Source organism: Talpa occidentalis, unplaced genomic scaffold (genome assembly GCF_014898055.3).
Source record: "Talpa occidentalis isolate TD23 unplaced genomic scaffold, MPIMG_talOcc4v2.1 talOcc4.15, whole genome shotgun sequence".
NCBI classification, from domain to species: domain Eukaryota; kingdom Metazoa; phylum Chordata; class Mammalia; order Eulipotyphla; family Talpidae; genus Talpa; species Talpa occidentalis.
In genome coordinates, this window is record NW_023601543.1 from 71,408,311 (window position 1) to 71,423,522 (window position 15,212).

Below are 15,212 nucleotides of genomic sequence, written 5' to 3' on the forward strand. Positions count from 1 at the left end.
AAAGAGAAATTCTCATAAAGCTATTTAGTTATTTAATAAATATTCTTGAGTGCCTACTGATACCGTCTCTAGTGCTGGAAATACCGTCTCTAGTGCTGGAAATATATTAGTGAATAGAATAAACAGCTCTGTCTTTGTGGAACTTAAATTCTAGATGGGCGAGATAGATAATAGACAATGAATGTAAGAGATAAATCAATTATATTGTGCTCTAATATATTACAGGCTAAGTGCACTGGAAAAAGTAAAAGCCAAGTTAGGTGTGAGAATAGGGTGGGGGGCGTTGTAGTGGTTTGGGGAGGGGTTTGAAAGGGTGGGCAGATAGAAGTATTAAATAAAGTGCTCAGAGATGATCTCATTAAGGTGAGGTTTATGCCAAGACTTGACAGAGATGAGGGAGTTAACCAAATGATGTCTTGTGGAAGAACAATTCAAAATGCACAGCTAAAGTAAAGGTCCTAGGATAGGATCACATGTGTTCTATTTGAGAAGGAGCAGAGATGCCAATGCTGCTGGAGTGGACTGAATCTAGACAAGAGGAGGTGAGAGAGAACTCTCCTGTCTCGCCTGCTGCTTCCCTTAGCAGTGTATTTCGGTAGAGCCAATTGTTCTGCTCCCCACTCTGTCTCTGGTGAATCTTCTTACCCCCCACACCTCTGGCCTACATCCCAGTTCTTATATACATAAATAAATAAAAATAAATCTAAAAAAATGTGTGTTGGCTTCCCTCTCATTTGGAAAAAGTACAAGACCTTCCTGACCCACCAGGCCATCACGTGACCAGCCCTGAGAGCTCTCTCATCTCCTGCTCCTTAAACAAAAAAATGTGTACATTGTTTTTTAGACATCCAAATCAGCACTACCCCATAGGACTATTCACAATGATGAAAATATTCTTTATCTGTGTTGTCCAACATCATAGGATCAGTCACGAATAGCCACCGAGAACTTAAAATGTGGCTAATGTGACTGAGGGACTTAGTTTTTAACTGTACTTAATTTTAATTAATTTACATTTAACTGTAAGTAGCCCCATGTGGCTAGTCACTACTACATTGGACAGTTCGGGTACAAATCCTTATTCTATATTATTTCAGATTAACCATGAGGCATTCCTGTTCTATAGTATTTTAGTATCTCCTAGAAATGTCTCTCTTGAATAGTCTTTGATGTTATGCCACAGTCCTTCCCTATGGAAATGTAAAGGGAGAAGTCTCATGGAATCAATCGCTATAGCTGCTGAATTTATACATACAAGAGCTGGGGTACAGGCCAGAGATGCAGGGGGTGAGAGGATTCACCAGAGACAGAGTGGGGTAGAGAACAGGCAGACTGACTGAAATACACTGCTGTGGGGAGCAGCGGGTGAGACAGGAAAGGTCTGCTGTGCCATGTGGGTTGCTCCCTGGCTGGCCGGGGATCAAACTCGTGCTACAGTGGCTGCGGATTGCTTCGTAGTGCGGTGCTTAACCCCTTGCGCCATCAGGGAGGCCCTGAATTGAAGTTGTTGACAGCATTGACAATGGTGTAACATGGCATCCTCTTACTCTGGACTCAATATTAAGAAAAGGTGTGGTTGCTTTAAAAAGCTTGCCTGTGTGGTGTAATTTAGTGTGTTATGTCTGCGTTTGCTGGAAGGGGAACACTGAGCCAAACAGCTAGTTCATCTTCACCAAACACACACTATATAGAAACTCTTGGGCTATGTTCTGTGTGCTTGGTCTAGTTTTAGCCTCTTTGTTATTTTTTTGTCCTATATCTTCTTTGCTGACTTTCTTCCTTATTATAAATGTCACCTAGTGACATTATTTTAATTTTTGTATTCCACAAACAAGCAGAGTAAAAATAAGTTAAAACCCTGTCTCTTTTTGAAAACAATCTCTTTCTTCAAAGTGCTGACTTACCAAGCCTCTTGTTCTTACTCCTTTCGCTTTTCTCTAAATCACTTCCAATTTCTACATGTTTCATGTTAATTATTGGCCCCAAGCTGACACTCAATATATCCTAGAGATAAAAATGAGAACAAAGAGAGAATAAACTTAGATATAATTTGAGTCACATTACAATTTATTCATTTAAATAGTACACTTGCTATGTCACTAAGAAATTTTGATCTAATTTACATTTATAAAGACCTCGAGTTATACTTGGAAGTTAGCATGTCTCTCAGGCTTGAGATCTTGTTTTGTAAAAGGAATCATTTTAGAAAACATGCACAAGTTATTTTAAAAATAAATATTTGTGACATCTTTGAGTCTGTGACTTAGAGATCATTACTTAAAATTAACTATTGCTCGTGTGCCCTAGGTTGAGTTTATCTTATGACTCCTTTTTTAAAAACATATCTTGAGGGCCTCCCCGGTGGCACAGTGGTTGAGCGCTGGGTTGTGAAGCTGCCTGCAGCCTCTGCAGCGCCGGTTCGATCCCCGGCTGCTCCCTGGCCACCAGAGGAGGGTCCCACATGGCGCGCAGACCTCTCCTGCCGCCCGCTGCTCCCCTCAGCAGTGTACTTCGGTCCTTCTGCCTGCTCTGCTCCCCGCTCTGGCTCTGGTGAATTCTCTCACCCTCTCGCGCTTCTGACTGTACCCAGTGCTTGTATAGATAAATAAATAAATAAATCATTAAAAAATAATAATAATAATTATAAAAAAAACATATCTTGAGGTGATGGTGCACGGGTGCATTGATGAAGGAAATTCTATGAGGACTACACCTGACGGGGTGGGGGGAAGCAAATATTGTTTAAAAATGAACAATGATGTAACAATTTTAAAAAAATAAAAAAATAAATTAAAAAAACCAAAACAATAAAAGACTGAGCAACATTTTCTCCCATATTTTAAAAAGAACTTCATATACAGATGGGCCTCCCCGGTGGTGCAGCGGGTTGAGCACAGAGCTGTGGAGCTGTCTGCAGCCTCTGCACCGCGGGTTCGATTCTCGGGTGGCCAGGGAGATTCCCACATGGTGCAGCAGACCTCTCCTGTCGTGCCCACTGCTCCCCTCAGCAGTGCTTTCTGTCTGCCTGTTCTGTTCCCCACTCTGTCTCTGGTGAATCTTCTCACCCTCCTGCACCTCTGGCCTGTACCCCAGCTCTTATAAAAAATAAAATCTTAAAAAAATAAAAAAAACTCTATATACAGAGAGGTCTCAAATTAAAAAAAAAAAACATATCTCTACTTGGCTTTATTTTCACAACAAAACAGCAAACAACTTGATAAAGTACATCAGGTGTTTTTTGTCATTAGAGTGCCTAATGGTTTTGCAAAATTTGGATCAGTTACTTTATTCTTGCACTTTATGAAAATTCCATTTTTCACTTGGAAAAATACCATCATGTGTTATGTTAAATTATGAGTCTGAGTCCAGTGTTGGGCAAAGGGAGAAAAAGTGGTTGTTACTGCAGTAAAATTCTTGCTCTTGTCCCCTCTTAAGGGATCATAGGATAAACCCAAGCCAGTTTGACAATTTGGACAATGTGTTGCCACCTGTCAGTGAATGAAGATAAAGATAATCTTGAGTGGAAGGAGAAAGAAATCAGGTTTTTAATGAACATGAAAACCATAATACCTAATATCATATAGGACAATCACCATATTTGTTTTTTTTTTTTTTTAAGAGACGGGGTCTCGCTATGTTGCCCAGGCTGGAGTGCAGTGGCTATTCACAGGCGCGATCCCACTACTGATCAGCACGGGAGTTTTGACCTGCTCCGTTTCCGACCTGGGCCGGTTCACCCCTCCTTAGGCAACCTGGTGGTCCCCCGCTCCCGGGAGGTCACCATATTGATGCCGAACTTAGTGCGGACACCCGATCGGCATAGCGCACTGCAGCCCAGAACTCCTGGGCTCAAGCGATCCTCCAGCCTCAGCCTCCCGAGTAGCTGGGACTACAGGCGCGCGCCACCACGCCGGGCAATCACCATATTTGGACAGATAACACACACTTGCTGCTGATGGGAAAGGCGATGCTCCGTTCACCACAACCAAAAACCCACTTCACGTATTTACTGAAGAAGAGAAAAGAAAATTTCTTCACGATTGCCTATGCATGTGCTAGAGATAAATTACTACTCAAGTAAATAGCTCAGAAGTTGATTCGTCTAATATCAAGAAATTGGAAACAAATGGTAGTCAAATGGCAATCAAAATTCCTCACACTGGAAAATTATTTGTTTTAAATGAGTTTGGTATTCTTTGCTTTACATTTACATTTATTTATAATGGATCTTTTTGTTATATGATTTCTATAATTTTGGCTAAAAATCATACAACAAAATTGTAGTCCTTTCTTCACATTGCAAGGACAAGATTCAACTGAACAGCTAACTCTTAAATAATTAAAGAGAAAAGTAGGTCAATGCCAAGTATTAAATGACTAGCTCTGAAGATAGCTATATCAGCTATTGTGATTTTAGAGATGCCTCTCAAAGATGTAAAGTTATTGTGCTATCTTTGGAGCTAGTCTTTTGCTTCATTTAAATGTATGGAATTGACCTCAAAGATTATCTTCATATTGAATTAAATATTCACTTGGTTCTGCTTCATCATTTAATACACGACATTTATATTTCAAGACAGAAAATAACTTTTATCGATTTTAAAACTCTAATTACAATAGAGCTCCTAACAATGTGTCCTTGGAACATGGTAATTATCCAGACACTCTTATCAACTGTGAACTATATTACATTTGGACCCACTTAAAAATCATCCACTTGAAGACATTCCCGTTTTATTCTACCCCTTATGAAAGAGAACTAGCATGAACAAGTCAGTCTCCACATGCTCACCTTCCACTCTCACGCATTATTCCCTCTACTCGCAAACGTTCTTAGCAAGGCCACCAGTGACCAAACTACTGAATACCAAGTCCTAAGATCAATTTTCTGTCCCCACCTTCCTTGACCTGTCAGCAACATCTGACACAGTTGGTGATACTTTCCTCCTTTCAACCCTTTCTTCCTGCCTCACTGGCTTGCTCCTTCTCAGTTTCATTTGCTAACCCCTCCTCATCTTCTGACCTCGAATTGATAGTCTCTGACAGTACAGTCTCTGCCCTTCTTTTTTTTTTTTAATGACAATTCTTTTTTTTTTTTTTAAGATTTATTTATTTATTTATAAATGCGCTGGGTACAGTCAGAAGCGCGGGAGGGTGAGAGAATTCACCAGAGCCAGAGCGGGGAGCAGAACGGGCAGAAGGACTGAAGTACACTGCTGAGGGGTGCAGCGGGCGGCAGGAGAGGTCTGCGCGCCATGTGGGACCCTCCTCCGGTGGCCGGGGAGCAGCCGGGGATCGAACCGGCGCTGCAGAGGCTGCAGGCAGCTTCACAACCCATCGCTCAACCGCTGTGCCACCGGGGAGGCCCTCAGTGTTTCCTATTTTAATATACACTAATTCTATTTACCTGTTTGCTCAGCAATTTGGAGAAAATTAACATCCTTAATATGTTATCTTCTGACGCGTGAACCCTGTATCTTTCCATGTATTTGGATCTCTGATTTCTTTCTCATCTTTTTTTTTTGTAGTTTTCAATATACAGATTGTGTATGTGTTTTGTTAGATTTCCTTAATAGCTAATTATAGGGCCATTCAGATTAAACGGTTCTTATTGGGTGAGTTTGGATGTTTTGTTGTTTTCACAAAATTGGTTCATTTTATCAAAGTTGTTCAATTTATGTGCATAGGGTTGTTCATAATATTTTATTATAATTTTCATGTCTGTGTAGTCTTTAGTCCACATGTATTTGTTTCTAATACTGGTAATTTGTGTCTTGTCATTTTTTCTTTATCAAACTTGGTAGGAAATTATTTTATTGACCTTTTCAAAAGCCATTTTTTTGTTTCATTAGTTTTCTCTATTGTTTTTGCTTTCAATTTTATTGATATCTGCACTTATATTATTGTATTCCTCTTGCTTGCTTTGGTTTATCTTTCTCTTCCTATTCTAGTTTCTTACATTTGAGGTTATTCCTTTTTTTCATTTTTTTAAATACATTTTTTACATTTTTCATTTTTGCACAATGTATGCATTTTCATCTTGGTTGCAGTCCCCATACAATTCCCACCCCCCGTATTTTGATCCTACTCCCCCTCCCCCCTTCCCCCCCATAGTGTGTTTCTGGTTTATAGTTGCTTATTGATTTTGATTTTGATTTTAATTAGTCTTTTTCCTGGTCCCTTATTTAGATTTTCTAGATTCCTGCTATGAGTGAGACCATCCGGTATTTTTCTTTTTCTTTCTGGCTTATTTCGCTGAGCATGATCCCTTCCAGCGCCATCCATGTTACTACAAATTGCATTTTATCTTTTTTGATTGCTGAGTAATATTCCATTGTGTTTATGAACCACATCTTCTTGATCCAGTCATCTATTTTTGGGCATTTGGGCTGTTTCCATAGCTTAGCTATTGTAAATAGTGCTGCTATAAACATAGGCGTGCAGGTGCCCTTCGGAATTACTCTTTCTGTGTTCTTTGGGTAAATACCTAGGAGTGGAATTGCTGGATCATATGGAAGCTCCATCTTTAGCAGGCTGAGGAATATCCACACAGCTTTCTATAGTGGTTGGACCAGTTTGCACTCCCACCAGCAGTGCAGGATAGTTCGTTTTTTTTTTTTTTTTTTTACATTTGTTGTAGCTAGTTTTTTTTAATATGTGCTATTCTCACTGGTGTAAGATGGTATCTCATTGTAGTTTTGATTTGCATTTCCCTGATTACAAGTGATGTTGAACAGTTTTTCATACGCCTGCTGGCCATTTGCATTTCCTCTTTGGAGAAGTTAATTTTTAGCTCTTCTGCCCATTTTTGGACTGGATTATTTACTTTGTTTTTGTTGAGTCTCATCAGCTTTTTGTAGATTTTTGTGATCAGTCCTTTATGATTAGTGTTGTGTGCTAAAATTTTCTCCCAATCGGTGGGGTGTCTCTTTTCTTTGGTTACTCTCTCTTTTGCTGTACAGAAGCTCTTTAATTTGATGTCATCCCAGCTGTTTATCTTAGCCTTCACTATCAATGCTTTGGATGATGTGTCTTTAAAGATGTTACTGAGGTATATGTCATGCAGTGTTTTGCTTATATTTCCTTCTATATATTTTATGGTTTCAGGTCTTATGTCTAGTTCTTTAATCCATTTTGAGTTGGTTTTTGTGCATGGTGTGAGGTAGTAGTCAAGCTTCATTCTTTTGCATGTAGTGACCCAGTTTTCCCAGCACCATTTATTGAACAACCTTTATGGTTTATTTCTAGTTTGATGCCTTCATGGTCAGAGAAGATGGTTGGTAAGATTTCAATCTTGGTGTATCTGTTGGTGTTTGTCTTGTGTCCCAGTATATGATTGATCCTGGAGAATGATCCGTGTGTGCTTGAGAAAAATGTGTACTCAGATTTTTGGGGGGTTTAGTGTTCTATAGATGTCTGTTAAGTCCATGATCTCTAGATCCTTATTTAGAGCTTTAGGGTCCTTACTTATTTTTTGCCTTGTTGATCTATCCATTGTTGGTAGTGGTGTGTTGAAGTCTCCTACTACATATGTATTTTCTCTGATGTCTGTTTTCAGAGATGATAATAGTTTTCTGATATATTTTGGTGCTCCTACATTTGGTAAGTATATGTTAATGAGTGATATGTCTTCTTGATGTATTGTCCCTTTGATCATAATGTCGTTACCATCTGGGTCTCTTTTTACCTTTTTGAGTTTGAAATCTGTTTTATTTGATATAAGCATAGCTGTTTCTGCCTTCTTTTTTGGTCCACTGGCTTGTAGGATTGTTTTCCATCCTGTTACTTTCAATGTATTTTTATCTTTTGTAGTTAAATGTGTTTCCTGGAGACAGCAAAAGGTTGGGTTTTATTTCTTAATCCAGCCTGTGTCTTTTATTGAAGAGTTTAGTCCATTTACATTTAGAGTTAATATTGATATGTTAGCACCTGTATTTACCATTTTGTTTGTCTTTTCTCTGGTTTTATTTTTTTAATAATTTTTTTTGGTCTTGTTTCGTTCTTATTCATCCCTCTGTTGTTTCTAGCTTTAGGACTCCTTGTAGTATTTTTTGGAGTGGGGGTTTAGTCATAATGAAATTCCGGAGTTTCTGTTTGTCTGGGAAGGTCCTTATTCGTTCTTCATAGAGAAAGGAAAGCTTTGTGGGATAGAGTATTTTTGGTTGGCATTTGTTGTCTTGGAATTTGTTGACTCTGTCCCTCCACTCTCTCCTTGTCCTTAGTGTTTCTTTGGAGAAGTCTGATGTCAGCCTGATTGGTTTTCCTTTGTATGTTATCTTTTTCTTCCCTCTTGTCAGTTTCATTATTTTTTCCTTGTCTTGGATTCCTGGAACTGTTATGAGTCTTGCTGTATTTTTTCTTCTATCATGGAAGTTTGGTGTTCTTCTTGCTTCTTGTATGTCTATTTTTAGCTCCTTCTTCATGCTTGGGAAATTCTCTTCGATGATCTCCTTGAACTTTTTCTCTGTTTATATGTCTCTCTCCTGTCCTTCTGGGATTCCTATGACTCTTGTATTTCCTTTCCTCATGGAGCCAGATAGTTCCCGAAGTCTTTCTTCATTCTTTTTCCATCGTACTTCTCTTTCCTTTTCTGTTTTGGTTCTTCTTATTTCTGTGTCTTCGAGAGTACTTATTTGTTCTTCCATTTCATCTACTCTGCTTTCATTGCTTTCCCCAGAGGTCTTCAGCTCCTCCATTAATCCTTTGATCTCCTGCATTTCTTTCACTTCCCTCTTTAGGGACTCAGTTTCATTCTTCTGATTGTTGATTATTTTTCCCATATCATTTTCAACTTCTTTCAGTTTTTTTCAATCATGGCAACTTTAAATTCTCTGTTGGGAAGACTCATAAGTTCCTCTAAGTCACTGGCGTTGCAGTCTGGTATTTGATTGTCTTTTTGTGGTGTGTCTTTACCCTGGGGACGTGCTTGTTTGCTTGTAAGTTTTCCTTTCCCTGCTGCTAGTTTTCTAATTTGTCCTATGCATTGGGACACTGTGTCACTGGTACTGGCCAGCATCTCTTTGGTGTGCTCTTTTTGTGATGTGGGGAACTGGTGGTCCAATCGAGTCCAATACTGTTATGCCAGAAGTCCAGTAGGGCAGTGGTATTATGCATAAGTTAATGGTCGCTGTCCCTGAAAATCTCCTCCATTTATATTTGTTTAATTCTAGAGGTGGGTCATGAGGTGCCACAGACTGTCCTGGTGGTGGCTGGATCGCCCACTGGGCTCCAAATCACTGGATTCCTCTCTGGGCTCCGACTCACTGCCAGGCAGGGCCTGGCTTGTGGGGGCCTTCAGCTCACCTCTGACTGTGGGAACAGCCCTTTCTCAGTTCCACACAACAGCTTCGGTGAGGTCTGGATGGGCGCAGAATTCCCTGTCTAAATTGACGTTTCTTCTTTCTAATGCAAACATTTAAGCTATAAATGTTCCTCTAAGCTGCATTTGACAAATTTTGACATACTGCATTTTTGGTTTTGCTCAAGTCAAATTACTTTGTAATTTTCTTTGAATCTTCCTTTTGACTCATGGCAAGATGTGTTGTTTAATTTTCAATTTTAGAGATTTGTCTATTATTCTCCTGTTATTGACTTCTAGTTTAATTTCATATGATCAGAGATCATACTTTGTATGATTTACATTCTTTTAAATTTTGTAAGGTTTTATTTACCAGGATCTGGTCTAGCATGTTGAATCTTCCATGTGCACTTGTAAAAATCGTGTAGAACTTCTGGTATGGGAAGAGGATTAATAAATGTCAATTCTACCTAATAGGTTAGTAGTTTTCTTTAGTTCTTCCATAGCCTTGCTGATTTTCTACCTACTAGTTCTTTCTATTACAGAATGATGACTGTTGAAGTCCCCAACTTAGCTACTAAGTTGTTGGTTTCTCCTTTTTGTTTTGTCAGTTTTTCTTTGAATATCTGATGTTAGGCTCATACACATTTAGAATTGTTATATCTTCTAGGCAGATAGACTCTTTTGTCTTTCCAATATGCCATGTCCCTCTTTATTCCTGGGAAGTTTCTTTGCTCTGAAATCTATTTTGTCTAATATTATTATAGTCTCTCTAGCTTTATTTTGATGTATGTTTGCATGGTATAGCATTTCCCATACCTTTATTTTTAACCCAGCTATACTATATTTGAAATGACTTTCTCATAGACAGTGTGGAATAGAGTCATGTTCTTTTTTATCTGTTCTAATCATTTCTTTCAATTGATGTATTTAGGACATTTAAATGCAATGTGACTGTTTATATAAAGCTACCATTTTGTCATTTGTTCTCTCTAGTTGTTTATTTTTTGTCCCTTTGATCTTCTTTCATTGCTTCTTTTTAATTGAGCATTTTTTTATATTCCACTTTCATTTGCTGGTATGATTTTGACTATATCTTTGTATTTTTTTTTTAATTTGCTCTAACATTCAGGAAGAGGGGGGTTACTGAGGGAGTCAAAAACACTGTTAAAGTCCAGTATAACAAAATAACTTGAAAAGGGTACATGTTGTGATATCATACCTACAAAGGTTGGCTTTCTCCAGACCCTATGAAAGTGGGGTAGATTTACCTTGGAGATAATGAAACTCATACTGTGGAACTCTTCTGGACCTTACTCCAATTTTTGTGCATTACTTTTGTAACCTCTGTCTTAACCCACCCCACTCCAACAGTTTTAAAGTTTTAGGTGCTATAAAGCCTGGATCTATCTATCCTGACCTGGTTGGCTCCAAATACAAATTATCAATGTACAGAATAAAGGAAAATTTTGTTAACTATTGATTCCTATCCAGAGTGAAAAGATAATCATAATTCTCCAATACAGACAAGACAAGAAGTCATCTTGCATGATGTTTTTGGTCATATACCAGAACATTTCTTGATGGGTGATTTTTCCATTTATTTCTGGGAATGTAAAAACTCTGGTAAGTAACAAGGAACCACCATAGGTGTTTATACTAAGAAAAACTTAAAATTACAAGAGGTCTTCAATCACGTCTTGGCCTTTTGGCTAAGAGCCAGTGTAGGTCTTTAAGATATCTGAAATAATCTTGTAGACAAGAGACAATGTGGGTCTTTGGCAGACAGAATGAATTTGTGAAACTGAACATCATTTATTCTTTGCAGGCATGAAGGACCTCCAATTTTCATCCTTTTCATGAAATTTGATTATTAGATGCCTCTGGAATAGATTGACTTGAGTGTTGAGTAACAAGTATTATCCTCATAGAGGAATTGAAATGATTTCTGTGTGTTTTAGGAAATATGACTTAGATTATGTTGCTAAGATTAAATTCTGTATCATTTTTATACAACTAGAAGAAAAATGACTTGCTATTTAATAATCGGTTGTGAAATAGCACATCCACTTTTCAACAATTTGACTTTGTGTGCTTTCCATGAATAAAGAAACCATGAAAAATATGGTTCAACTGTGCTTAGTGAAGTCCTAGGGAATTTGGAATCTACTTCCAACTCCAACAAAAATGAATTCTTAACAATATCCATTTGTAGTTCAGAACCATGATCAAATTTTCATGTATTCAAAATTTATTTTTGTACAAATGGAAACAATACTCACTTATTTAATTTGGATCTACTTGCTTTAAACAAAACAAACAGGAGGATGAATCTTTTCTAGGACCTTCTTAAGAAAATACATTCTATCTTACCTTTTTGGACTCTAGTCTAATGCAGAAGTAATAACATTTGTTGTGAATTTTTTATTTCTTTTATATTAACATGTCAACATCATTTGTAAATGCTATTAAAGTAAGTGCATTTGATAAAGAAATGAGCAAGAAAATATATGGTGGCATAAAATGTGAAAACTGTAAAAGAAAATATATGTGGCTATTATGTTTCCAAAGACTTTATTCACTTTTTTTGAGAAGAATATATTAAGAATTTTTTGGACATAAAAATAAGGCAGGCATTATTGGTGCCAATTTTAAAATTTCTCTAAATTTTCTCCACTTCTTAGTCATTAGGACTTTCAGGGGAATTTACATTATCACAATGCTCATCATAACTACTTATTTCTATTTTTAATAAGACTTCCCAACATGTTGAGTTAACTTTTGCATAATAGATTATTTGGCTCTAATTATACTGTTAACCAAGCAGAATTATAGTCATTTTTCTTCATTTACTCATTCACTTATCCAACCTTTATTTATCATTTCCCACATGCCAGGCATTGTGCTAGGTGCCAGGGATACAAAACTGAATAAGATTGATTCTGCTCTTTGGAATTTACAGAAATTCAGGGAAGTATCATTTGGAAATCCATCACATATTAGAAAATTGTAACTGTGTCTGACTCCCTCACATGGTGCCATGAAATGAACTGAACCACCTCTCTCTGCTGTTCTCACACTTCATTCCAGACTCCTTAATCAACGTACAAATTTGGAATCAGAAGGAATTCATTTGAGGCTGCTGTCACCCACTCAAGATCACTGTGATAGAGTCACTCACAGTCAATGTCATGAAGCTTGTTATATAATCAAGTTCTAGAGGGATCAAATGCTGCTAAGCCCTGTCACTATTGCTGTTTAGCTAGAAACAGGGTCAGGGTAACAAAAAGAAAAGCGTTTCCTCCTAAGAGACTTGACCTTGTCCTCCAAGAAAGTTTAGAGCTTTCTCTGGTGAGGAAAGTTTTCCTCTTTAGTAAGTGGTGAATTTCTCACTGGTGGGTGCTTAACTGAGATGATTATGGGGGTACCTGCTTCCATCAATTACATGTAATAGAAACACACCTCTAAAGTGGGAGGTACTGGAGAAGGTATAAGAGACAAGAAAGGACTGAGCATGCATCACTTTCCTCAGGGAAAAGGGTTAAATTTCTCAGGGATTCTAGAAAAAGGATGAGACAATTATGGAAAGACAGAGGTGAAGTTAAAAGGAGTACAATTTGGGGTCTCCCCGGTGGCGCAGCAGTTGAGCGCTGGGTTGCGAAGCTGCCCGCGGCCTCTGCGGTGCTGGTTCGATCTCCGGCTGCTCCCCGGCCACTGGTGGAGGGTCCCACATGGCGCGCAGACCTCTCCTGCCGCCCGCTGCTCCCCTCAGCAGTGTACTTCGGTCCTTCCGCCTGCTCTGCTCCCCGCCCTGGCTCTGGTGAATTCTCTCACCCTCCCGCGCTTCTGACTGTACCCAGTGCATGTATAAACAAGCAAACAAACAAACAAACAAATAAATAAATAAAACATGCCTCTATTAAAAAAAAAGGAGTACAATTTGAAGGTTGGGGAGGTTCTAGGGAAACCAAGTCAGACAACGGCAGAGACTCTTTCTCCCCTGTTCTTTGGAATTTACAGAAATTCAGGAAAAGTATCATTTCGAAATCCATCACATATTAGAAAATAGCAACTGTGTCTGACTCCCTGACATGGTGACATGAAATGAACTAAACCACCTCTCTCTGCTGTTCTCACACTTCATTCCAGGCTCCTCAATCTGTGAGAGCAGGCCCACCCTTCAGTAAAATATTCATTTATGTCTTCATCTTAAACTAGTATGAGGAGGTCTGAGTAGCACTGAGGACGCTCCCTGGGGAGTCTGTAGCACAGATGTTCTGGCATAAAGGACACTTAGACTCCTGGGAAGTATTAGAATGAAAACATAGATATTGCCATTTCCAGAGAAACAAGAGATGTTGTATATTTTCCATCATCCTGCCTGGACAAATATATGACTCTACTGTTACATGTCATAAGGACCAAAACAAATTCTGTAAAGCTATTGTCTTTTTGTGACTAAAAGCCCACAAAATATCCAATATGATCAATTTCATTTATTTATCTTTTAAATAAAGTACGATTGTTTCTCATCCTTGTTAATAATTTGCCGCTATAGGATGTCCCCCCTCAGCTGTGGTCACCGCAGCTCTCCCAGCACCAAAGCACCCCTAGTCCTTCACCATAATCCTTTGAGCTCTCTCCTTCTTCTCAGCCTTTCCCCTCTCCCAACTTTACTTTTATTGTGCATATCTAAGTCTTCTGTGGATGGGCTGTTGATGTTTGAATAAGTAATAGGACAAATACCTATTTCACGCTATCACCTATTCATTGAAAAATTATTTTGTTTGTTTTCATTTCAGTAAAATCACTTTGTTTTATAATCAAGATTTTCATGTCAAGTGTGTTCTGTGGACAGAATCGAGTATATCAGCGGTGTCCAATAGAAATATAAGGCACACTTGTGATTTCAATGTTCTGTAGCTACCTTAAAAAGGTAAATGAAACAGGTGAATTTAACTTTAATAATGTGATTTCTTTAAATCCACTATATCACCAAAGGGTACAAACTCAGTTATAAAGCACTACAGTTCTAATGTACACCTGGTAAGTACAGTTAATAATAATATATTGCACACTTGAAATTTGCTGAGAGAGTAGATCTTAAGTCCAACAATGGTAACTAGCTTGATTGTGGTAATCATTACATAAGATATACTTATATCAAAATATCAGGGAAATCCTATACTGCTGAAACACAGAGCTAAAAAGTAAAAAACACATATGCAATATTTATTTTGCAATCATACCTCAGTAAAACTAGAAAACACCAAAAATATTAAATTGGGTGCTAAAAATTTCAAAATAGACTTTCAATATATTTAAAAACCAATGATCAAAAATATTATAATTTTTGACATGTAACCAATATAAAATATTAATGAGCTATTTAACTTTCATACTAAATGTTCTAAATCCAATGCCTATTTTACACTTAAAGCACATCTCCATTTAGGATGACCACGCACCAAAAAGCTCTTGATTTATATTGGAAAATGTTCCCCTGGGCCCACGTGCTAATTTGTGAGCATCAAAAGATCCATAGTTGGAATAAACATAGAAATGTAGAATAGTACAATAATCATTGGGGAATGATATTTTGTACTACAAGGATCCATTTCATTCAGATGAAGGAACATATACGATAAATACATTGCTTTTTTTTAACTCTTGTTTAAGTGCTTCCTCCATTCAACTCTCCCATGCCATCTGAAGTGGGACTCAACTCCTTCTCCAATGATGGCAGCGGGATGCCCATAATGATATCAAGAGAACATAAAGCACGAGATCCTGAAAGACATTTCCCTGGGGCCTGGATGGCATTAGTCATGAAAACAGGTATTTACAGGCCATAACTAGGCTGCGCCAGAACTACTGGAACTACTGAATGAAGACAGGCATCTCATGTTGACTG

At 38.1% G+C, this 15,212-nt stretch overlaps 1 protein-coding gene across 3 annotated transcripts in view; it reads right to left on the bottom strand.

The window, feature by feature from the left end:
* Positions 1-15,212, bottom strand: part of GK (glycerol kinase) — a 342,820-nt gene that overhangs the window by 303,603 nt on the left and 24,005 nt on the right. The window contains exon 2 of one of the 3 annotated variants that reach the window (XM_054695794.1): positions 1,905-2,004. The exons of the other annotated variants lie outside the window; for them this stretch is intronic. The gene's annotated coding sequence lies outside the window, so the exon portion shown is untranslated. The remainder of the gene's footprint in view (positions 1-1,904; positions 2,005-15,212) is intronic. 3 annotated transcript variants of the gene reach the window in all.